Source organism: Callithrix jacchus, chromosome 1, assembly GCF_049354715.1.
Source record: "Callithrix jacchus isolate 240 chromosome 1, calJac240_pri, whole genome shotgun sequence".
NCBI classification, from domain to species: domain Eukaryota; kingdom Metazoa; phylum Chordata; class Mammalia; order Primates; family Cebidae; genus Callithrix; species Callithrix jacchus.
Window position 1 is genome coordinate 46,018,231 of NC_133502.1, and position 25,203 is coordinate 46,043,433.

Sequence of the window (25,203 nt, forward strand, 5' to 3'; positions counted from 1 at the left end):
GTCTCTGTCTTGCACTGGGCTGTTTCTGGTTGGCAGTGTTTTATTATTATTATTATTATTATTATTATTACTGATGCAATTTAGTAACTCATTATTAGTTTGATCAGGAATTCAATTTCTTCCTGATTCAGCCTTGGGAGTTTGTGTGCCTCCAGGAACTTGTGCATTTCCTCTAGATTTTCTAGTTTATGTTCAGAGAGGTATTCATAGTAGTTTCTGAGGATCTTTTGTATATTTGAGAGATTGCATGTAATATCACCTTTGTCATTTCTGAGTGTACTTATTTGGATCTTCTTTTTTTTCTGTATTAATCAAGCTAATAGTCCATATATATTGTTTATGCATTCAATGAACCAACTTTCATTATTTAATTCTTTGCATGTTTTGGAGTCTAAATTTTATTTAATTTTCTTTAGCTAAATCTTATTTATTTGTAATTTTTATTTGGCTAAGCTGATTTTAGTCATTTCTTTTCTTCTGTTAGATTTAGTGTGTGTTTGTTGTTTTTCTATTTTCTCTTAGTTAAATTAGATTATTAATTTGAGATCATTCTAAATTCTTTGAGTAGGTATTTGGGGTTACAAACTTTCATCTTAACACTGCTTTTGCTGAATCTGAATGATTTCATATGCAATGTCTTTCCTTTTATTCATATTATAGAACATTTCTGTCTTAATTTCATTGTTTACCCAAAAGTAATACAGAAGGAAGTCATTTAGTTTTTTGTAACTTGGTTTTGAGACTTTTCTGTTGTTATGGATATCTAATTCATTCCACTATTTCCTGAGAATATGTTTGGTATAATTTTGATTTTTTTAACTTATTGAAATTTACTTTATGGCTGAGCATGTGATCAATCTTACAGTATTTTCCATATAAGGATGGGAAGAATGTCCATTCTATATCGGTTGCATAGAGTATTATATAGGTATCCATTAGTTCCATTTGTTCAAATTTAAGTCCAGTGGAATTTAAGTCCAGAATTTCTTTGTTCATATTCTGCCCCAATGATCTAACACTTTCAATTGGTTGTTGAAGTCCTCCAGAATTTGTGTAGCTATGCAAATATATTTGTAGGTCTAGAAGTATCTTGTTTTATGAATCTGGGTGCTATGATATTGGATGTGTATATACTTAGCATAGTTAAATCTTCCAGTTGAACTAAAATCTTTATCATTATGTACCATCCTTCTTTGTTTTTACTGTTGTTGGTTTAAAGTCTCTTTCTTCTGGTGTAAGAATAATGACCTCTAATTTTTCTTGTTTTCTTATTTTTGCAATAGATTTTTCTTCTGCAGTTTACTCTGTGTCATTATATGTGAAGTGGGTCTTCTTGAAGAGGGTAGAAAGGTAGTTCTTTTTTAAAATCCAACTTGCCATTCTGTGTCTTTTATGTGGGTCATTTCAACCATTTAGATTCAAGGTTAATATTGATAGGTAAGCTTTTGATCCTGTGGTGGTGCTGCCAGCTGGTTGCTTTGTAATCTTGTGTAGTTGCTTTATAGAACCTGTGGGCTGTGTAGTTGTCTATGCTTTTGTGGTAGCAGATATTGTTCTTTTGTTTCCATGTTTACAATTTCCTCAAGGAATTCTTCTTGTAAGGCTGCCAAATGATAAAGAATTTCCTTAGCCCCTCCTGCCCTGGAAATGATTTTATTTCTTCTTTGCTTATGAAACTTAGATTGGTGAATATGAAATTTATGATTGGAATTTCTTTTCTAAGAAAGAAAAGAAAAATGCTAAAAATAGCCCTCCAATCTCTTCTGGCTTCTAGAGTTTCTGCTGAAGAGTCTGCTGTTAGCCTAATAGAGTTCCCTTTGTAAGTGATCTGACCCTTTTTTCTGGATGCTTTAAAAGTTTTTTATTTTACACAGTTTTAGAATTTAATTTCATAGAGTTCTAAAAAGTTGTCTATCATGATATTTTAGTTTTTTTCTGTGTTAGTTTATTTTACTTGTAATATCTTGTTTTATTTTTGCATTATCTAATTTTAAATTTATTAGCTTACCTAGTAATTTTGCATTTTGTTGATTTTTTAAAATAATGAGCATTTAAATTTACTTATTAACTGTTTTAACCTTATTGCATTCTGCTTTTACCTTTATTATTTTCTTTTACTATTTTGGTTTGTTTTTTGTTCTTTTTCTAGACTTTTTGTTTGGAATTTAATTCCTCTATTTTTATCTTTTATTTTATTTTTTGGTGTTGGGGAATCAGGAGATACAGTGACTGGCCTGATCTCTGTCTACTCCTTTCTCAAGTACAACCTTTACTCCACATGCACTCGTTCTCAAAGGAAAGAGAAAAAATCAGAACATGTAACATAATCTTTCTATGAAGCAGATCTCCTGGTAGATAGATTAATGCTACTTTCTGGGAGGAAAGAATGTTTCTACTGAATATGCTTATCTGGTGGAACATGACAATTTTTTTTTTTTTTTTTGAGGAGTTTCACTCTTGTTGCCCAGGCTAGAGTGGAATGGTGCAATCTTGGCTCACTGCTCCCTCCACCTCCCAGGTTCTAGCAATTCTCCAGCCTCAGCCTCCCTCGTAGCTGGGAATACAGAAACTGCCACCATGCCCAGCTATTTTTTGTATTTTTAGTAGAGACAGGGTTTCACTATTTTGGCCAGGCAGGTCTCAAACTCCTGACTTCAGTTTCTTCTGACTCTTCTATTTGATTTATATTCCCTTTCTCCCTCTCCCTGTCTTTTCTACATTTGGATGTTTTGTCATGAATTCAATTTTGATTTAAAGTACAACTATAAAGTAAGTATATGAGTTTATTTCTATTAAGCTACTTATGCCCCATACTTACTCATGCCTAAGTTAAATTAACTTTCTAACTTTGGATTTTCAAGACAACACAGGTAGAATATACAGATATCTCTACTTAATATCAATCATCCAGTTTGTTTAATCAGAATTTCTGAATGAAAAGATTTATCATGGATTTCTTATTTATTATTAACTTTTCCAGCATTTTACAGGTATTTTCATATGTACAGAAAACTTGAACGAAATGAATCCTAAACACACACATTCTACAACCATGATATAACAATTAACATTTTACTTTATTTGTTTTATTATCTATTTATGCATCCATCCATCAAATCTTTATTTAATGTCAAAGTTGCAGACATTATCTTCATTCAAAGACACTTTTGCATGCTAGAGTTAATTAGAGTTGGTTATTTTTAAATGATCTTTTTATGGTCAAATTTACATACAATAAAGACAGCAATCTAAGTATCCTTGTAGTCATTGTGTTTTAGAAAATGCATACACTTGTAACCAAAAGTTCTATCAAAATGTTACCATCACTCTTTTTTGTCAATCTCTACCTTGAAACTCTGATAGGCAACCACTATTCTTTCCTTTATCAGCACCAATATTACTTTTGCTTGCTCTGGATTTCAATAACTAGAAATTATGTATTATGTAATCTTGTGTAAGACCTTTCACTCGGTTTAATGTTTTCAACATTTACCTATGTGGGGGCATCAATTTGCATTGTATAAAAGGAAAAATAAAATATTTTACATGTCAAAGAGAGATCCCCTAAGTGATATCTGAGTAGCATCACTAAGGTACGTCTTCTTTTTTGTTTTTTGAAAGCTGGTTTTAGAAAGATTTATTGGAATATACAAGGAGTGCTATGTAGTTATACATGTCCTTCACATTTATATCTGATACAGCTGAATTCTGTGTCTTTTATTATTAATGTTATTATTATACTTTAAGTTCTGGGATGCATGTGCAGAATGTGCAGGTTTGTTGCACAGTTTTACATGTGCCATGGTAGTTTGCTGCACCCATTAACCCATCATCTACATTAGGTATTTCTCCTAATACTATTCTTCCCCTGCCTCTGCCACCCTTTATATATAAGAAATATATCATGTTACAATACATATATTTTTTTAAAGACTATCATGGTACAATACAAATATTTTAAAGTTTCTACTGGATTAGTAGTGGTTATTTAACTTGTTAAATCAAAAGCTTCTTTGTGTATAGTATCATGATTTCCTTTAGTGCCTCCTACATTTTATATACATCAGCTTTGTTGATGCTTAAAATGTCCTTTTAAACATCATTATTTTATTTTTAAATTCTACAAGTTGCATTTGATGTATAACTTGAGATAATCTCTGCATGCTCATTTACAATGCAGTGAGTTTTGTAAACATACATATATTTTTCCTGTAAATATTGGCTGAAAAACATTATAATGACAGATCTACTCCATAAAATATTTGGGTGTCAAAAACCAAGAGATGTTTCTCTAAAAAAAAAAAAATAGTAATTGAAGAGATGTTATGTAGAATATGCATGTATTGGAATTCAAGTTTGGCTCCTTTTCAACTAAACGTTGGTTCAGGTAATTTTTTTTTCTTATTGTTCTGCTAACTACTGTGTTCTTTCTTCTGTAAACTTTCACTGGGGGTTAGTCCCAGCACCCAGCATAGTTCTAAGACTCTACTCTCCCTAATATGGTCATTACAACCCACATGTCTTGTTTAATCACACAAGACATTCATAGCTTCACCAATAACATAACATTTCCTTTTCAGTTATGACATTTATATTGCTCTTGTTTATTGATTATTTTCTTTGTTGTGAACTCAGCTATGCATGTTATAGAATATTAATAAAACATTCTATCAATAACTTTTAAATGTGTTTAATCAAAGTTCTTTTAAAGATATTTCATTAGTCATAGTGCAATAAATAGAATTTGATCATGGTAAACATGTTTTAAAGATTATGGTATGATATTTTAATCATTTTGTTTATTTGTTTCTCTTTTTCGTTTGGTTTGATTAAATTTATTATCATCGGGTGAAAGAAAACTTGTAAGGAAGCTGCATTCTTCTATATGTACTGCCAATTTTACCAATGATCTGTTTCCCCCAATGATGTTTACACTATTTATTATTTTATTATTGAATTATAATAATTAACAACTTACTTTTTAATTTTAAACATTTCATATAATGTATTATGTAACTACTAGTATAAGTTATATTCCGAATCTCCATAGTACATTGATTTCTTGTTTGAGTAATTTTTTAAACTTATTGCATCAAATGTCAGCAAACATTCCAAAATTAAACTTTTAAACATCCTTTACCTTATGCTAATTACACATTTTATTGATAAAGCAACTACTTGTTCTTACATAGCAATACAATTTTTAGTTAGATGATTTAGTCTACAAAACAGTCAAGTATCTATCAACTTCACGAACATGAAGCCTAATGCAGTCATTCTTGGAATAAAGTTCCATTTGCTCATCTGCTCACATTTTAGAGTTTCCATTGTGTAATATACTGCCAGGCACATAATAAATTCTAGGCAAATTAAATATTTGGTGAATAGACTATTGTACTAGCATGATTTTGTGAAACACTCAGCAATTCAGGGAAAGCAGTCAGTATGGTTGCTCACAGTTGGAGATTGGCAATGCAGTAATAACATGACAACAAAATCAGTTAAAGATTATATTGTATTATTGAAAGGGCTGAAAACATTACACAGGATAATACATTCTGAACTAAGGGAAAAAATGACAGCAAAAGTAGCAAAGAAATAGACAATATGAAATGAGAGAAGATTAAATTTAGTAAGAAATATTAAGGAGGATTAAGTGTATGATGGCTTCATGAAATTTATCTTTTTATATAATGCATATTTCATTCATATGTAAAAATATCAAAGGCTTCTCTAGGCTTTATCCAGCTAGCTATGCCTATTGGTACTCACAGTATGTAACTAACATCCTAGATAAATTGGCTTCTATTTTTTTAGTATTTTCTTTAAGATAATCTTTTCCATAAAATTGTGGATTATTCCTTTCTCTATTTTTCATCTTTCTCTCTCTCTCTCTCTCTCTTTTTTTTTTTTTTTTTTTTGGTTGATCTTCTGAGAGTGCATCCTTCTCTCCCCAAGTGTTTTCTCTTTTGCTATAAGTTCTTGGACTTTTTTTAAGCTAGTAACCTACCCTGAAGAGAGGTTATCTATAATTGATTTTTGATTATCATATAGAAGAACAGTTCAGAACTATTATTGGAGTCCCAGGTCCATCTATCTGTCTCCTTGGTCTTTCCAACAGGATGTCTCACTGACAATTAAAATTCAACATGTCTAAAGATGAATTTGTTTTTAGTGCCCCTCTCAGTCCCTACTCCTGCCACTGCTAGTATCAAAGCCCTAACCTCCTTCCATGTTTTTGATGAGTGGAGCCATCTTCTACCCATTGTGCAAACTAGAATTTTAGACTTCCTCGCTGACTTGTCCTTTGTACTCTCTCCTGTATTTCTGTCAAATTCTGACATTCAACTTTTAAATACATCTCCAATTCATTCATTTGATGTCATCTTCCATTGCTAATTTCAAACAATCTTCCTATGTTGACTATTGGAATTAACTGTTCAAATGTGGTCACTTTTGAATATAAAAAGGAAGATAAAGTAATTACATAAGACACGTTACATAAGCAAAAGTTTGACTTTCTGACCATCTAAGAAGTATTGTACTTCCAAATTTAAAGATTTTACATTATCAACCATTGTTCCTACTCGCACTCGTCCTCCTTGAAGTAAGAGTTAACTTTTAAAATACAAATTTATCAATATGATGTATTTCCTGTTTCCATAAGAAGGTCTTTGGAGTAAAAGCCTGTGAGGAAGGACATACTTAAACATGAATTCTGCACTTTGGGAGGCCGAGGCGGGTGGATCACGAGGTCAAGAGATCGAGACCATCCTGGTCAACATGGTGAAACCTGGTCTCTACTAAAAATACAAAAAAATTAGCTGGGCACGGTGGCGCATGCCTGTAATCCCAGCTACTCAGGAGGCTGAGGCAAGAGAATTGCCTGAACCCAGGAGGCAGAGGTTGCGGTGAGCCGAGTTGGAGCCATTGCACACCAGCCTGGGTAACAAAGAGCGAAACTCCGTCTCAAAAAAACAAACAAACAAACAAACAAAAAAACATGAATTCTGTAATCCTGCAAATCTTGCACGGGGCAATTGCCTGTCCCAATTGCATGAACTGCTTGCTAGACCCAGTCACAATAGACTGTGGACACAACTTTTGCAGGTCCTGCTTATATGTCAGCTGTCCAGACATCCCAGCTCCTGCTCAGTGCTCTATATGCCAGACGGAGATATGGTGGAGAGAACTTAAAACTAACACTACTTTGAAGAACATGGCTTCCTGTGTCAGAAAAGCCAGACACTGGGATCTCCTGAGTTCTGAGGAGCAAAAGTGTGGGATTCACAGGAAGACAGACAACGTACTCTGTGAAGTGGACAAGAGCTTACTCTGTTTGCTGTGCTCCAACTCTCAGGAGCACCGAGATCACAGACACAGACACTGTTCCATTGACCAGGCTGCTGAGGAATGAGAGGAGAAGCTCCTAAAGAAAATGCAGTTTTTATCAGAAAAAGCTTGTGAAAATCACAGAAACCTGAACATGGAAACCACAAGAACCAGAGGCTGGAAGGATTATGTGAGTTTAAGGATAAAAGCAATCAGAGCTCACTATCGGAAGATGCCGGCATTTCTCCATGAAGAAGGGCAACATTATTTGGAGAGGCTGCAAAACAGCAGCAAGGACATTTTCCAGCAACTCAATGAAAGCAAAGCCAGAATGAAACATTCAAGGGAGATGTTAAGAGGAACGTATGAAGAGCTGAAGGAAATGGGCTGTAAATCAGATGTGGAACTACTTCAGGAGTTTGGAGACATATTATACAGGTGTGAGTTTCTGCTGCTGCAAGTGCCCGAGCCTGTGAATCCAGAGCTCAGTACAGAGCCAATTACTGGACTGATGGACAAGCTCCGTGGATTCAGAGTTGATATTACTCTGCATCGTGAAAAAGCCAATAGTCCTATCTTCCTACATGGAGATTTGAGAAGCATGAATGTTGGGTGTGACGTTCAAGATGATCCCCATATCACTGCAGCACCTGGATGTTTTCTTTCATGGGGTGCTCAGACTTTCAGATTTGGAAAATATTACTGGGAGGTTCATTTGGGGGACTTTTGCAATTGGGCTTTTGGAGTCTGTAATAATTATTGGAAAGAGAAGAGACAGAATGACAAGATAGATGAAGAGAAGGGACTCTTTCTTCTTGGATGTCGTAAGGAGTATGTTCACTGCCGTCTCTACCACTTCCCCACTTATGGTACAGTATGTTCCAAGACCTACCAACCAAGTAGGAGTATTCCTGAATTGTGAAGATATAACCGTGAGCTTTGCTGATGTTGATCAAAGTCCCCTTATACACACCAACACTAATTGCTCCTTCTCACCTCCTCTCAGGCCTGTCCATTGCTGTAGTCACTTCCGAACAGATCAGAAGTGTATCCACATGGTAGGGGAACAACTTTATCTCAGGAAGCTCTATTTTTGTGCCTCATCAAAGAGGACAAATAAGTAACATTTAATGTCCTTAGTTGCCTTCCAATGTCAAAAAACTCAATATTGTTTCTGTTGAATGAAAACACTAAAACAATGTACATTAGTTTTTATTCAGTCATTTTTGGAAAATCATTACCCATGGTGCATGGCTTAGAATATACTGTTTTTTTTTTTTTTAATTTCTGAATGTCAAGTCACAGAGCGAAATAATAGATGACAGAGGTGTCTAAAGTTAAAATCAATGGGAAAAAATACAAATATATGAATAACTTCTTTGCATGGCTTTTAGAATAAATGCTATAATTCCTAACAGGGTCTATAAGGTCTGGCATAGTCTGGCTTTCACCTATATTTTCTAATATATCTCATGCTACTCTTGCTTCTCTCTTCATCTTTCTCACTGTGCTCCAGGCATCATTTTAAAATAAGAATTTAAATTTTATTATTGAGATGGAGCCTCACTCTGTCACCCGGGGTGGAGGGTGGAGTGCAGTGGTGTAATCTTGGTTCACTGCAACCTCCGTCTCCTGAGTTCAAAGGATTCTCCTGTCTCTGCCTCCCAAGTAGCTACCCCACCCCCTGCTATGCCTCCTCTAGCTCCCCACCCCCTGACAGGCCCCAGTGTGTGATGTTCCCCTACATGTGTCCATGTGTTCTCATTGTTTAACAATCTCTTATGAATGAGAACATGCGGTGTTTGGTTTTCTGTTCTTGTGTCAGTTTGCTAAAAATGGTGTTTTCCACCTTTATCCATGTCCCTGAAAAGGATGTGAACTCATCCCTTTTTATGGCTGCATAGTATTCTATGGTGTATATGTGCCACATTTTCTTTATCCAGTGTATCAGTGATGAGCATTTGGGTTGGTTCCAAGTCTTTGCTATTGTGAACATATGTCTTTATAATAAAATGATTTAAAATTCTTTGGATATATACCCAATGATGGGATTGCTGGGTCAAATGTATTTCTAGTTCTAAATGCTCGAAGAATTGCCACACTGTCTTCCACAATGGTTGAAATAATTTACACTCCCACCAACAGTGTAAAAGCATTCCTATTTCTCCACATCCTCTCCAGCATCTGCTGTCTCCTGAATGTTTAATGATCGCCATTCTAACGGGTGTGAGATGGTATCTCCATGTGGTTTTGATTTGCATTTCTCTAATAACCAGTGATGATGAGCTTTTTTTCATGTTTGTTGGCTCCAAATGGAATAGAATTCTTGTTTTGTTTCCAATTATTTATTGACAATATGTACAAATAACATCACATTTTAATGCTAATTTTGTATTTTAGTTATTTTCTGAAATAATTCATTAGCATTTGCTTTGTAAAATATGTAATCATCTGTGCTGTAAACAGAAACAAATTTACTTTTTTAAGTTTAATTATCATGCCTTTAATTAACTTATCTTACCTTATTGCTCTAGCTATACTTTCAGAATAATATTAAATAGAGGATATTGTCACCTTGTTATTCATGCTAAGGAAAAATAATTAGTCGTTTTTTTCAGTATATATTGTGTTAACTGAATCAGGTTTTGCATTTGTGCTTATGAGGTTGAACTTCTCTTTTATTTCCAGTTTTCTTTGAGCTTGTCTTTTTTCACCTGAATTCATGTTAAATGTTTCAAATGACTTTCTACAAAATTAAGAATATCGCCAGGCTGGGTACAGTGGCCCACATCTTTAATCCCTGCACTTTGGGAAGCTAACGTTGACAGAGCACTTGGGCTGAGGGTTTTGAGACCAGCCTGGGCAACATGGTGAATGTCCCCATCTCTACCAAAATTACAAAAATTCAGCCAGGTGTAGTGGTGAGGAGCTGGGGTTCCAGGTACTCGGAGGCTGAGGTGGGTAGATTCCTTGAGCCTCATGCACTTCCCTTCAGCCTTGGTGACAGAGTGAGACTCTGTCTCCAAAGAAAGACAAACTTCGATGAATTTTTTTATTGTGTAATTTGCAAACACAGATAGCTTTTAAGTGTTCATTTCTAATTTGAATGCCTTTTATTACTTTTTACTTGTCAAATTGCATTGGGTATATGTATCTTCTAGTACAATATTGAAAAACACTGGTGAAAGTGGAGATTTGTGATCTTACAGGTAATACTTTCAGTCTTACAACACTGAATATGAAGTTAGCTTGGATTGAATCAATGACCCTATTCATGTTGAGGAAGTTCCCTTTTAATCTTTGTGTTTTGAATTATTTTATCATGAAAAGGTGTTTAGTGTTGTCAAATATCTTTATTGCAACAACTGAAATAATAATGAGTGGTTTTATTTGTTTGACTAATGCAATACATTAAATTACTTTTCTAATGTTGAACCACATTTGAATTTCTCATATAAGTCTCATTTGATAATAGCATATAATCCTTGTGTATATGCTGTTGGATTCAGTTTGCTAAGATTTTAGTAAAAATATTTACACTAATATTTATAATGGATATTTGGTCTATAGTTTTTCTTTTTTTTTTTGTATCATTATCTGGCTTTGTTGTCAGGATTACACTGACTTCATAGGATGAGTTACAGAATATTTCCTCTCCTTTTATTTTTTGGAAGAGTTTGAGAACTTGTGTAAATCTTCATTAAATATTTGCTAGAATTCATGAGTGAAACCATCTGTTCCTGGACTTTTTAGGGAGGTGTTGTGATTACTAATTCAATGTTTTTACTTGTTATAATTGTGTTCAGTATTTTTATTTCTTCCTGAATCATTTCATGTGTGTTTCTAGGAATCAGTCCAATCATCAAGGTTACCTAGTTTTTTGGTGTTCAATTATTATAGTATTCGATTATACACCTCATTTTATTTGTTTAAGGCCAGTAATAATATTCCAACTTCCAGTTCTGATACTAGTTATTTTGTGTCTTTGCTCTTTGTCACTCTAGCTGAAGACTTGTCAATTTTGTTGATCTCTTCAAATAACAATCTTTTGATTTTTACTTTGAATCTATTATTTTGAATTAAATATTTACTCTTTTTGTCCATAACCTAGTTTTGAGTTATTTTTCACTTAACTTTTACTCCCTCAAGGTATAAAATTATTGTTTTGAGTATTTTAAAATGTGAGTATTACAGTTACAAGTTTTCCCCTGAACACTGCCATCACTGCATCCAGTAAGTTTTGTTGGGCTGTGTATTTTTTGTCATTCCTCTCTACTTTCTGGTTTCTCTTGTGATTTTTCTCATTGGCCCATACTCATTTAAAAATGTTTTGTTTAATTTCCACATGTTTATGAATTATCCAGTTTTCATTCTGTTATTAATTTCTAAGTTCATCCCATTGTGGTTAACGAATATACTTTATATGATTTGATCATTAAAAAAGATTTATTGAAATTTGTTTTGTGGACTAAGAAATGCTCTTAGTCTGTTTTAAGTAAATAAAGGTTGTAGTTGCGCTTACAGTAGCAGTTTCTATTCTCTTCTTACTAAGTGTATATGTCACCTGTATCCCCCTTGCTTTCACAGACAGAAATCTCTATGTTTGGTTTATTGCTTATTGGAATTCAAGTTTTGGGATACTCAAATTCTAATTTAAATAATCATTTCATCCTGTTTAGACTTAAATTACAAAATTGCACTTTTAGAAAAGATGACAAAATTGAAAAGGGTGAATATTTGTGAATCACTATCAAATTAGGCTGTATATCTGACCACCTAAGAAACTAATACCACTGAAGAATACATGTTGCAAATTTAAGCGACCGTTTAAAGCAAAGCCTTTTCTTTTGGAAGATATTAATTTCCTATCAGATTTAGCATATCTATATTTCCAACTAAATCTGACCCATGTTTTTTACATAATTACCAAACAAAATTGTAAGAATTAATATTGAGGCATGGATCTTCTGATAAGCTAGGTAGGATGGCTGAAGAAGATCGTAACTTAATGTTCCTTCTCATGTCGTGTCAGTGCATGTGCAAACAGGAGAACAGCAAGGATATGTAGTCAATAGTTAATAAGACTTAACTAAAGTTACATACCATTAATTGCTAGGTATTTTAATTATTAGTTTTATCCAGGTTCAGAGAAAAATAAAAACAGAAAGCAGTCTAGATGTTTCCATCGAGGGTCCGGAAATAGTACATCTGCTGCAAAATAAAAATTCTATAGGGCAGGGAAAGAAAGAAACTCTTGCAGGAGACAGGGCCAAGAGGACTAGAAAGGTGATTACTGTGGTTATCCTTTCTTGAGCATGGAAGTCATCACCCACTATGCAGTTGAAGATAATGTTGCATTTAATTCCTTTTCTTTTTTGGGGGGTGGGGGAGGAGACAGAGTCACGCTCTGTCGCTAGGAGCCAGGCTGGAGTGCAGTGGTGCGATCTCGGCTCATTGCAACCTCGCCTTCCGGGTTCAAGCAATTCTCCTGCCTGGCCTCCTAAGTAGCTGGGACTACAGGCGCGCGCCACCATGCCCAGCTAATTTTTGTATTTTTAGCAGAGATGGGGTTTCACCATGTTGGCCAGGATGGTGTCGATTTCTTGACCTCGTGATCCGCCACCCCCCGGCCCCCAGTCTCGGCCTCCCAAAGTGCTGGGATTACAGGTGTGAGCCACTGCACCAGGCTGCATTTAATTCTTTATTTATCTAACAGGCACCACCTAAAATTAGCGCAATCTCAGCTCACCACTGGGTTCAAGGAGTTCTCCTGCCTCAGCCTTCCGGGTAGCTGGGACTACAGGTGCACACCACCACGCCCAGCTAATTTTTGTATTTCTTAGTAGAGACGGGGTTTCATCATGTTGGCCAGGATGGTCTCGATCTCTTGACTTCGTGATTCCCACCCCCGCCCCGTCTCAGCCTCCCAAAGTGCTGGGATTACAGGCGTGAGCCACTGCACCAGGCTGCATTTAATTCTTTCTCTAACAGGCACCACCTAAAATTAGCCTAGAATCACTGAAATTGTGTTGACTCTGCCCTACTCACTGGGGACCAGGAAAAAAAAACTAATTCCTGCCACGACAGAAAGCAACAACTGTTGGAATCAGAGCCAGAGAAGTTTTGTAAGTCTTGACTCCCTCTTATTCTTTGGCTGACCTAGCAGGTCCAGCAACATTGTAACGCATTTCCCACATAGACTTCTCTCTGTTTGAAATAAGAAGAATAGAGACTTTTCTTTTTTTTTCTTCCTCTTTCTTTCTTTTTTTTTTTTTTCTTTTGAGACAGTCTTGCTCTGTTGCCAGGCGCTAGGCTGGAGTGCAGTGGCGCAATCTCAGCTCACCACAGTCTCCGCCTTCTGGGTTCAAGGAGTTCTCCTGCCTCAGCCTTCTGAGTAGCTGGGACTACAGGTGCACACCACCACGCCCAGCTAATTTTTGTATTTTTTAGTAGAGACGGGGTTTCATCATGTTGGCCAGGATGGTCTCGATCTCTTGACCTTGTGATCGCCAGCCTCAGCCTCCCAAATAGCTGGGATTACAGGCGTGAGCCACCGCGCCAGGCCGAGACTGTTTTCTTTTGTGTGAGGAGTGTGGTTTTTCTCTGTCCATGTGTAAGTCTCACAAAGGCATCTAGGATACTTGCTGCATCCTGATCACCAGTTCTAATTAGAATGCCAGCAGTGAAGTATGATGTTTTATGGGATGTTGAGAAAAAGCAAGGCCCATGAGTGATAATATGGAAGACAGTCACAGTATTGACAGACTTTAAGATTCTGCATATGGACTGCTGTTCTGATCATTTACCTAATTCTGGTGTTCTTTGCTTGTTGAGAGGGAAAAAAAGAAGGCACAATGTATTTTCCAGCTCTCCACATCAGTAGTTGAATATTCAGTGCTTTGCTCTGTTAATTTGTTCCAATAGAGAGATCACAGCTTGAACAGCAACTACAACTGGAGTCACTAACAAATTATTCTCTGTAATGGATCATTCTCTGTAATGGATGCCTGTGAGGAGCACTCATATTAGATACTAATATCCTTATACTTCATGTCATTATATTTATCTTTCTCAACTTCCTTTTGAACAAGCTTCTAAACACTTTCTTTTTGATTATCCTACATAACTATTTCATTCTATTCTATTAAAGTATTCTTGAATCAGTGTCAATGTCTTCCTATTACTATATCTCTATTGAGGCACTGTCAACAAACAAATGTACTTCTTGATGTTTTGCCTACTGGCGGGATTTTTCCTTACAATGATCTTTGGGTGGACCCCCTAAAGGGGACTATGATGTTTTAACAGTATACTTCTGGTTCATGAGAACACACTGCAAAAACCATCTGAAACTCTGTTCTTTTTATTCTTATTTGATGAACTGGTTCTAAGGAGTATTAAATGTAACAGCAAATATGTAAGAAAGCAAATAGAGCAAGATGTCTGAAGTGCGTGTCTTGGGAACCTTAGCCACATATTAAGACCAGGCTGGGAAATATAGTGAGACCCTGTGTATTAGTCTATTTTCATACTGCTGATAAAGACATACCTGAGACTGGGGGAAAAAAAAGAGGTTTAATTGGACTTAGAGTTCCACATGGCTGGGGAGGCCTCCGAATCATGGCAGGAGGCAAAAGACACTTCTGGCGGCAGCAAGAGGAAATGAGGAAGAAGCATAAGCAGAAACCCTGATAAATCCCTCAGATCTTGTATTTTTGTATTTTAGTAGAGATGATGTTTCATCATGATGCCCAGACTGGTCTCAAACTCCTGAGCTTAGGCAATCTGCCTGCCTTGGCCCTGCAAAGTGCTCGGATAACAGGTGTGAGCCGCTGTGCCTGGCCAATTGATTTTTAATTCAAACCTGAGGCCACTGCTGCTGGTCAAGTAGAGTGGGTACTGTAGTTTTGAATGCAGCCAATCATCCCTTAATCATAAAAGTAGTGAGTATTTTCTAAATGATGTGGGACAAGACTAGGCACAATAGAAACAATTAAGAAACTTGACTAATGTTTCAGATAATCACATTCCATCCATTTGATGTGAGAAACAATGTAAGACATTTTATAAATTTAAATGATATATTAGAATTGGAAAGAGATGTTGAAGAAAAATGATGAACCAAGGTATTATGAAAAATATAAAGTGCTGGAAAGCTGACAATGGTGAGCAAAATATGTGTCCTTTGCTATCATGGAGCACAAGACTAACATGGATAAAGGATAAATGTGTGGGAATATTTAGTTTCTAAAGCTGCATCCAAGAGAAATCTCTTGACCATGCTGAGAGAGACAAATTTTATTTGTTCTTTCAATGCTTTTGCTTAACTTCCATATTTTTATTTTTATATTTTTTTAATTTAAAAAAATATTTTGTAGAAATGGAGGCCTCATTATATTGCCCAGGCTAGACTCAAACTCCTGGACTCGAGCAATCCTCCTGCCTCTGCCTCCCAAACTGCTGAGCTGCTGAGATTCCAGGTATCAGCCAAAATGCTGGTCTGGTCTTTTTTCTTTCTTCTTTTCTTTTCTTATCTTTTCTTTTCTTTTCTTTCTTTTCTTTTCTTTCTTTTCTTTTTTTCTTTTCTCTTCTCTTCTCCTTTCTTTCTTTCTTCTTTCTTTCTCTTTCTTTCTTTCTTTCTTTCTTTCTTTCTTTCTTTCTTTCTTTCTTCTTTCTTTCTTTCTCTTTCTTTTTCTTTATTTCTCCTTTCCCCTCTCCTCTCCCCTCCCCTCCCCTCCTCTCCGAACCTTCCTCCCTCCCTCCCTCCCTCCCTCCCTCCCTCCCTCCCTCCTTCCCTTCCGTCCTTTTCTTTCCACAGAGTCTTTCTCTGTCATCCAGGCTGGAGTGCAGTGGTGCAACCTTAGCTCACTGCAACCTCCACTTCCCGGGTTCTCAGCGATTTTCCTGCTTCACCCTCCAGAGTAGCTGGGATTACAGGCACACACCACCACATGTGACTAATTTTTTGTATCTTTAGTAGAAATGGGGTTTCACCATGTTAGCCAGGCTGATTTCAAACTCCAGACCTCAGGTGATCCACCACCTCAGCCTCCCAAAGTGCTGCAACTACAGGCATGAGCCACCATCTGGGCTTTTTAACTTTCCAAGTGTCACTTAACTGACTTCCCATACACTCATCCGTCTAGAATCACTAATTACATTTTTATATTATTTTGCTGAATGATAAATAGTGGCACTGATACACAAATTTATATTCCTTTAGTTTTACAATTCAGAAAATAGTAAGTTGCTTTCCCTAAAGCCACTGCATCACAAATAATCTGATTTCTATATTGCAAAGACTCTGCTAAATATTAGGAAAAAAAGATGGCTGGGAATATCTGCTGTTCTTAAATTGCTCTACCCAGAATTCAAAACAGAGTAAATAGAAATCCTGTCCCTTTTCTATTCTATAATTATTACATTGTTTTATCCTACATAATGTAGAGTGGTTTTCCTCTAAATGGATCTGAAAATATTAAGTGCACAAGCTCTGACCTCAGTAATATCTAGGACTTAAGATACTAAATGCAGGCCTGGCCTGGTGGCTCATACCTGTAATCCTAGCACTTTGGGAGGCTGAGGTGGGTGGGTGACAAGGTCAGGAGTTCAAGACCAGCCTGGCTATATGGTGAAACCCTGTCTCTACTAAAAATACAAAAATTAGCTGGATGTCGTGGCGCGCACCAGAAGTCCCAGCTGCTTAGGAGGCTGAGGCAGGAAAATTACTTGAACTCGGGAGGTGGAGGTTGCAGTGAGCTGAGATCACACCGCTACACTCCAGCCTGAGCAACAGAGCAAGACGCCATCTCAGAAAAAAAAAAAAAGATACTGAATGCATTAAAACAAAGTTCAAAGTGTTGTGTTAAATGCTACAGTCCCCATCAAATATCCTAAAACAAAATCTTGTTATCACATATTTGTGAAAGTTATTTGGTTTTTTTAAAATACAGAAAACTGTATTCAATATATGTCAAGAAATTATACATGTAAACAAAGACAGCAATGCAAAATTTCTCAAGTATAAAAACAGTATATAAAGTAATATCTTAATATTTTTACATAATTATATATGGTTTTGCTAATGAAAGAAAGTTTATTTTCAAAAATTAATCCTGAACCTCTGGCCTATGTTTACTTCACTATTAGAGTTAATATTAATTTAACATGAAAAGCAATTAATTATAAATATAAAAGTATATTAACCTATGTAAGTTTATGAAACCATAGAGTGAATTTTGTAGATGCAAAGTTAATTACAATATAGAGTAGTCTCAAATTTCATATATAGTTCAATATATTTTATAAGAAAATCTGTCATTGTAAAAACTAAATGTATCATATCATTTTAGAATTGTTTTAAAGCATTCTATGAAGCCATCAACTTGCTGAGAAAGAAATAAAAATCAAATGCAAAAGATACCCATAATATATTCATGTCCTTCAGCACTCAGTACATAAATCATTTTTATTCAAATGAAATCCTTGACTTATTTTTTTTCCTGCTCCTACATTCAAGAGATATGCTAAGGGTATACGATTTTTCAGAAAACACTCTGTCTCGCCATTTGTCCCCCTCTGAGGATGAAGAATGAAACTAATGGGAAGAATGCAACCTAAAATGAAGCCTCAAAGGATAACTCATTGAAAAATGATGCAGGACATGGACTGTTTGGCAGAGAATTTTCACGTCTTGTTATTTCTAGCCGCAAAGTCCTGTGAGATTTTTCTCTTTATCATACAGAATGTTCAATGTACTAACTGTAAACTTAAGGAGAATTGAGACATTTTATAACTCTCCTATTACTGCAGCAATGTTACGTTCCTTTAAATTGGCTTAACTGTGATTGCTCAGGAGCCAGTTTGAGGTATCCGAAATAGATTTAACTCGGGCTGAGATCACCTACAGTGTACAGCTAAGGCAGAATTATTCACTGTAAACATAATGACAAATTAAATGGAAGTCAGGTGAAAGGAGTCACATGTGCCTTAGCATTATAATGTCAGTACTATTATGTTTTTAAAAACAGTGACAAGATCCTTAATAAGTAGAAGAATATGCTTTTTATGTGTATATGTATAATGTTAGAATAAATTATGTCCAGAAAAACAGTCATAAATATAATTATAATAAAAAATTAAGTTAATTCTCACATTTGTAATGTGTATTTGCTTTTTAAATTACTAGCGTGGAAATCAATCAAGTTCTTCTTTCACTGGAGACTGCAATGAGCAGCATTACAATATAAAAGATGAGCCAAAACAAACACTTTCCCTTTCAGTCTAGAAACAGATACAAGAGAGGCTCCATTTGCACCTAGTAAATGTCTGAGAAAGTTGCCTTTGCAAGACAAAGGTGCTAAAACATAGATATTTCTTCCCCTTTCTATGAGAAGTGGCAGAAATATCTAAAGAGAAGAAAAATCAGATTGAGGGTGTTCCAAAAAGAGATTGCAAGAGGCAAGGAAAAGTTTTAACGATATTAATTCAATCTTGGATGTGTCTATTTTATATTTGCATTAAAGTCATAATTTTACCATTTGAAAAATTATACTTCAACAATTGTGTAAATTATTCCCAAGTCATAAATGAGGACTCGCCTGATAGAAGCCATCAACTGTGTGCTGGAGAAGTGTTCCTCTTGAGCTGCTTAAATCATCCATGTCTTGGTTGCTTTTTTTCTTTTTGTGTATAAGGTATAGTTCTCACACAGTCTGTTCTGACAAGAACACTATTATGGAATGCAAACTATTAACATGTTAAATCAATGCCCACAAAGCTCTCTCAAGGAAACCAGCTTGGAATCTAGTTGGAAGGGATCCTACTCTCTGGATAGGCAGGCCAAGGACCTTAGCAAATTTTTGAAACCTCAGTAAGAAAGGTATTCACCCATATTTATAGAAACTGAAGGTAAAATTTGATGGATGGAATATCTTGAGCTTATTTTCTTTGTGTCAAGATAGAAATGATCATTGCAGAAACTTTTGAAAGTTCAATCTGAGTCCATGTGAAAATTTACAAATAGAAGTTAATTATCTGGTCTTAGTTTGATCAGTAACATGTTTAAAAATAGTCTCTATAGTGATTAATACACTTGGTGAACCTATAGAAATAAATAGGCTGAACCTAATGAGAACAGCCCTTTTGTGATTATGAGTAAACTTTGTAGATTCTTTAAGATCATACACAGTTAAATTGTCAGGACAATTATCAGAATCTAGGATTAGGCTAAAGAGACGGATTGTTTTCTTTGCAATGATGTACTGGGCTTGTCCCTTTAATTGATTTTGTATGTAATGATCTGTCTTACTGCTCTGTAGAAACAAAGGTTAACAGGTAGATATTTGTCTGTTTTAGAGGTAAATAGCTTCTGTCCAGCAGAAAAGATAACCCCAAATGTCTTCAATTATTGCACTGCTGTTATTTCACCAGTTTTGCATCTAACCTAATATTCTTTTTCTAAGATATCTTTATTAAATGGCCTGTAAATACTTATCTCTTTAAATACACTTAAAACTAGTTGTAATATCTTGCTGATTCTTTTACGTTTGAATCACAAAAAATACATTAGCATACATTGTGTAATACATATTTGAATATGGTCAACATAATTTTGAAAAATATATGGTGAGAAGCATGTACTTCTAAACATAAAAATACACTTCAGGCAGTATAGTTCTGAAATAAAAAACAAATGACTTGGAAAAATAAACTAAAATATCCTGCACAAAGTCATGAAGTTCTATTTTATTATCAATATGGTTTTAGTTATAAAATAATACAGGCAGATTATTTTAATACAGATGATTGATAGACAATATTAATACACATTATATGCAAATAAATACACAAGGTATAAATGTTTAATGTTAGATAATTTATATAAACCACTGATAAAATTAAGAAATTTAAATATTTAAATATTTCTATATTAAAAGGAAAAAGGAAAAAATCAAATTAGATCGAATATTAAATTCACATGAGAGAAAATTATTTTCATTTTATGAGATTTACTGTAATTTAAATCATTACAGATGAATAACCCACATGGGAAATTGTTTGAAAATAAAATTATGAAATCACACAAATACATATTAAAATATTTTTCAAAGTTTTAGGCTCTTGTTTAGCTAAATGAATACAAAGTTAAATGAACATTTTGTAAGATATTAAAAAATAGTTTCTTTTCAAATTGTTGACAAGGGGATGGGTTAGATTGCAATAATAAGCACTATTGTCTCAACCACTTCTTTTAAAAATGTAATGAGGCCCAAAGCTTCTACAGAACAATTTGAAAAACTTTGAAAAACTGTTTAAGTTATGGACCTATAACATTTCATTAAGAAATGTATTTGGAGAAAACAGAGGTGCACATAGATCTTAAAATATAAAAATGGTTTTTCATAGCATTGGTTTCATAAGAAAAGAATCAGTGTAAAAAAGATTGATTAAACAAATTATGTGACTCCTTTAAGTTATGTGAAGAACCTCACAAAACATTTTATTGTAGAGAAATAGACAAATGTATACATTTAGAAAGAGCAACCATTATTAATTAGCAAGTAAAGTATTTCTATGTGTAAATATTTGTGTATTGTATGTATTAGTTTATTCTATATCATACTAACAAATAATTTTACTGGATTGTAATTTTCATAGGTAGAAAGATAAAACTTTCAAATATGTGTATATAGATATAGATATAGATGCAACTGTAGAAATAGCAAAGCTAGAAACCAACCCTTTGAAACACTGTTTTGTGGTTTTCTAATTCTGTAATTACCTAAGACACATTGTTTCACAATGAAATATGAGAACACCAGGGGAAATTCTTGGCATGTAACAGCTTTTGGTTTCTAAAGAATTATGATTTTGTACTTCAATTTACTTAAATTTATAAATTGAACTAATTTAAGGTTTATAATTCTGGGACTATAGTGCTATATAATAGTGGACATTACTATTGAGTGTTAGGAGTCACATAACATAACAGTTAATACTGTTAACATAGTGGCAATATAGCTGTTAGTGTTTGATTCACCAGTATAATCAAATTATGGCCAAATATAAGCAGAAAGTATCATAAGAAAGTAGCTGAAAGTCTTGATGCTAATTGCTCCCAACTTCCATTTCAGATGTGTGGAAACCTCAGTCTCCCTTATCTCTTGTTTTTTTTTTTTCCCTCTCTCTTTTTTTCTCTACTAAAGCATTTAGCCTAATTTTTTTTTTACAGTCATCCTACAAACAAGAGATTATAAAACCTACAGAACTGATACAACTGGGTCTCAATGTGCAATGGTGGATTGCACATTGAGACCCAGAAATACCTGTCTGCTTTGATGACATCATTAAACAGTTGGATCAACGTGAATACACTTTCTATTATGGACTTTATGATAAGTGAGGATATACTTTCTCACCATTTGTGCCACTTTGATTTCAGTTTTACTTTGTTATTGATAAAGATTTTGAGACCAGGATGTAATGGTATTGCCATGAACATAAAATGGAATGGATTTTTCAAAGCAAAAAAAATTGCACACTGCAAAGTTAAACAGGGAAAGGATATTTTATTCAAGGAGATTGTAATGTGGAATTGAGGACAGAATTTAGCCTGAACTCAACTCTGCTGAGATAAAAGGCTGGAGAGTTTTAAGAGCTGGATGGGAGACTCATAGGCCATCTGTGTTTGCTAATTGGCTTTATCCAAAGGAAGAGTAAACTTTTTAATACTTTCATGACAGGCAGTAGGTTTATAACTTGGAGCAAAGTGGCCACAGAAGTTAGGTTCTTATTCCTTCACAAAAAAATGAGACATAAAGGCACTCTCTTTCTTGATGATTATAGGTTTAAGAAATGGCTCCTTGTCCTCACATAAGACTTTCTTGAATTGTAAAACTAGCAAAAAGACTTTTTACAGATTTATATCACAAAGTACAGGAGAAAGAATTTAAAATGACAGTTGTTCCAAGAAGAGAGAGATGATGAGCCTAGATTTAGGCTAAGGGGAACAGCAAGGCCTCTTGCTCAGGCTGAATGTAAAGAAAGGGCAGAGGGAGGATAGTGAGGACCTCAGTGTTCCAAGCCTAGGAGATGTCAGCACTTGTGCTGTTGGGGAATTACTGTGTAATGTATGACCTGGTGTCTGTTTCTTATTTACTAATGGAGTGACACTACTTCCTGGTTCTGGTAATCAATGAGCAAAGAAACAAACAAATAAATGAAAAACATTACATTTAGTATTTCTCAGGGCATTTATTATATCACTACATGGAAGGGACTTAAAGACAGGGAATAGAGGAAGCATAGTTATTTCTAAAAAGACTTTTTCAGACTACTATTAAAATGTGTTGTAAATACAGTATCTGACACTCTATGTAATTTAAAACTAGACACATTTTCTTATCCAATAATGAATGTACTATCATATATAGAGAAGTAAGAAAAAATTAAAAGTTATATTAAGAGGAAAAAACCAAGCACCATGGATCATCTGGGTTTCTCCTGAGTCTCCTTATGTTGCTCTCTTTACAGGAAATTTAGGGCAAACACACTTATTATTTATATGCCCCCAAAAGGCTAATGGGAGCAGTTACCTCCTAGTAGTCAAGGATATACTTTAAAATACCTAAATCAAAATAATTTTGTTCAAATCAGCAAAAAAACATTAATAAAGTTGGAGAAATGGAAATTGCAATAGTCAAAAACTCATTTCTAGAACTCAGACTCTAGTTTTTAGTTTTCTAGAATGGATCAAAAAAGCAGGCTCCTGCAAATATGGTTGACAGAATGATGTGGTCTCCTAAAGTGTTTTTAATCAGTTTGCTTGTACATAAGTACAGAAATGAGAATGACTAGAAGACAATCTATGCAATACCATTCAGTATATAGGCACAGGAAAAGATTTCATAATGAAGGTGCCAAAAGCAATTGCAACAAAAGCAAAAATTGACAAATGGGGTCTAATTAAACTAAAAAGCTTTTGCTCAGCAAAATAAATTTTCAACAGAGTAAACAGACAACTTATAGGATGGGAGGAAAAAAAATTGCAAATTATGCATGTGACAAAGGTCTAATATCCAGTATCTATAAGGAACTTAATAAAATTAACAAGAAAAAAAACAAACAATCCCATTAAAAAGTGGGTAAAGGACATAAATAGACATTTCTCAAGGGAAGAAATGCCTGCAGCCTCCAATCATATGAAGAAAAAAAGCACAACATTACTGATCATTAGAGAAAAGCAAATCAGAACCACAGTGAAATACCATCTCACACTAGTCAGAATGGCTACTATTTAAAAAAATATATAACAGGTGCTGGTGAAGTTGTGAAGCAAAAAGGAACACATATACATTGTTGGGAGGAGTGTAAATTAGTTCAACCACTGGGAAAAACACAGTGACAATTCCTCATAGACCTAGAACCAGAAATACCATTTGAATCAGCAATCCCATTATTGGGCATATATCCAAAGGATTATAAGTCATTCTATCATAATAACACATGCATGTTTATGTTCATTGCTTCACTATTTACAATAGCAGAGTCATGGAATCAACCTAAACGTCCATCAATGACAGACTGGAAAAGAAAATGTGGTACATATACATTATTAAATAGTATGCTGCTGTGAAAAAGAATGAGATCATGTCCTTTGCAGGGATATGGAAAGAGATGGAGGTCATTATCCCCAGCTAACGAACTCAGAAACAGCAAACCAATACCACATGTTCTCACTTTTAAGTGAGGGCTAAATGATGAGAGCACATGGACGCATAGGAGGAACAACACACTCTGGAGTCTTTCAGAGGGTGGAGAATGGAAGGAGGGAGAGGATCAGGAAAAATAACTAGGAGTACTAGACTTAATTTCTGGGTGATGAAATAACCTGTATAAATAAGCTTCCATGACACAAGTTTACCTATGTAACAAACCTGCTCTGGTACCCCTGAAGTTAAAATAAAACCTAAAAAAGAAACCTCTGTAATATTGCCTCAATATCCAACATTATTTGTTTTTTTTTTTTAATTTCATTTTTCTAGCAATTCACTTTAAATTGAATTCTTCAATATTGTTTTCTGTTTTGGTTTGTTTTTGGTACAAGATCTCACTCTATCACACAGACTGGAGTGCTGTGGTGCATAGCAGCTTAACACAGCCTTGACCTTCCGGTATCAAGCAATCTTTCCACTTCAGCTTTCTAAGTATGCCCACCATGCCCAGCTATTGATTGTCTGATTGACTGATTGATTGATATGGGTTCTCAAGCAATCCTTCTGACTTAGCCTCCCAAAGAAAAAATTAAATTTATATGAGATATTGAAAAATAAAAAGAAACCTTCACAGATACTTCCAGATGCATGAATCTAAAACAACTAGGTCATATGCCTACTACATATTTAAGAAAACTATATGGTCAAAGAAATTTCAAATTCCAAATTAATGATGTTAAAGACTTGAGTCCATTCTCAGACTCCAGACTTACACCAACAGAAAGTGTTCTCATAAGGATGCACAAGAACAGTAGAACTGGAAAAATTCCATCCTAAATAAAGCAAGAGATGACAATATTCAAGGCAGAGTAACCCAGAAATTGTCACAGGATCCTTGGGGTGTTGCTTTTCAGGCTGGAAACCTCTGTGATTGGACACACCTTTACCCAAGTTTTGCCTTGGACCACTGGGCTTGTTCTGCCCTCTTGGCCTAGAAGGCTGCACTTAGCTCATGCTCCCAGCCTGGATCCCATGCCTGGCAAGTGCAAGCCAGATGTGGAGCAGCAAGAGGTGTGTGAGAGTGTGAGCATGAGTTCTGGCCACTGTGCACAGCCAGGCATGCTGGCTGCAGGAAGACAGGCAGCTCCAGGCACTG

At 35.0% G+C, this 25,203-nt stretch overlaps 1 pseudogene; it reads left to right on the top strand.

The window, feature by feature from the left end:
• Nucleotides 1-7,003: 7,003 nt before the first annotated feature.
• On the top strand, nucleotides 7,004-8,456 carry LOC100387063 (tripartite motif-containing protein 51 pseudogene; annotated as a pseudogene).
• The last annotated feature ends 16,747 nt before the right edge of the window (nucleotides 8,457-25,203 follow it).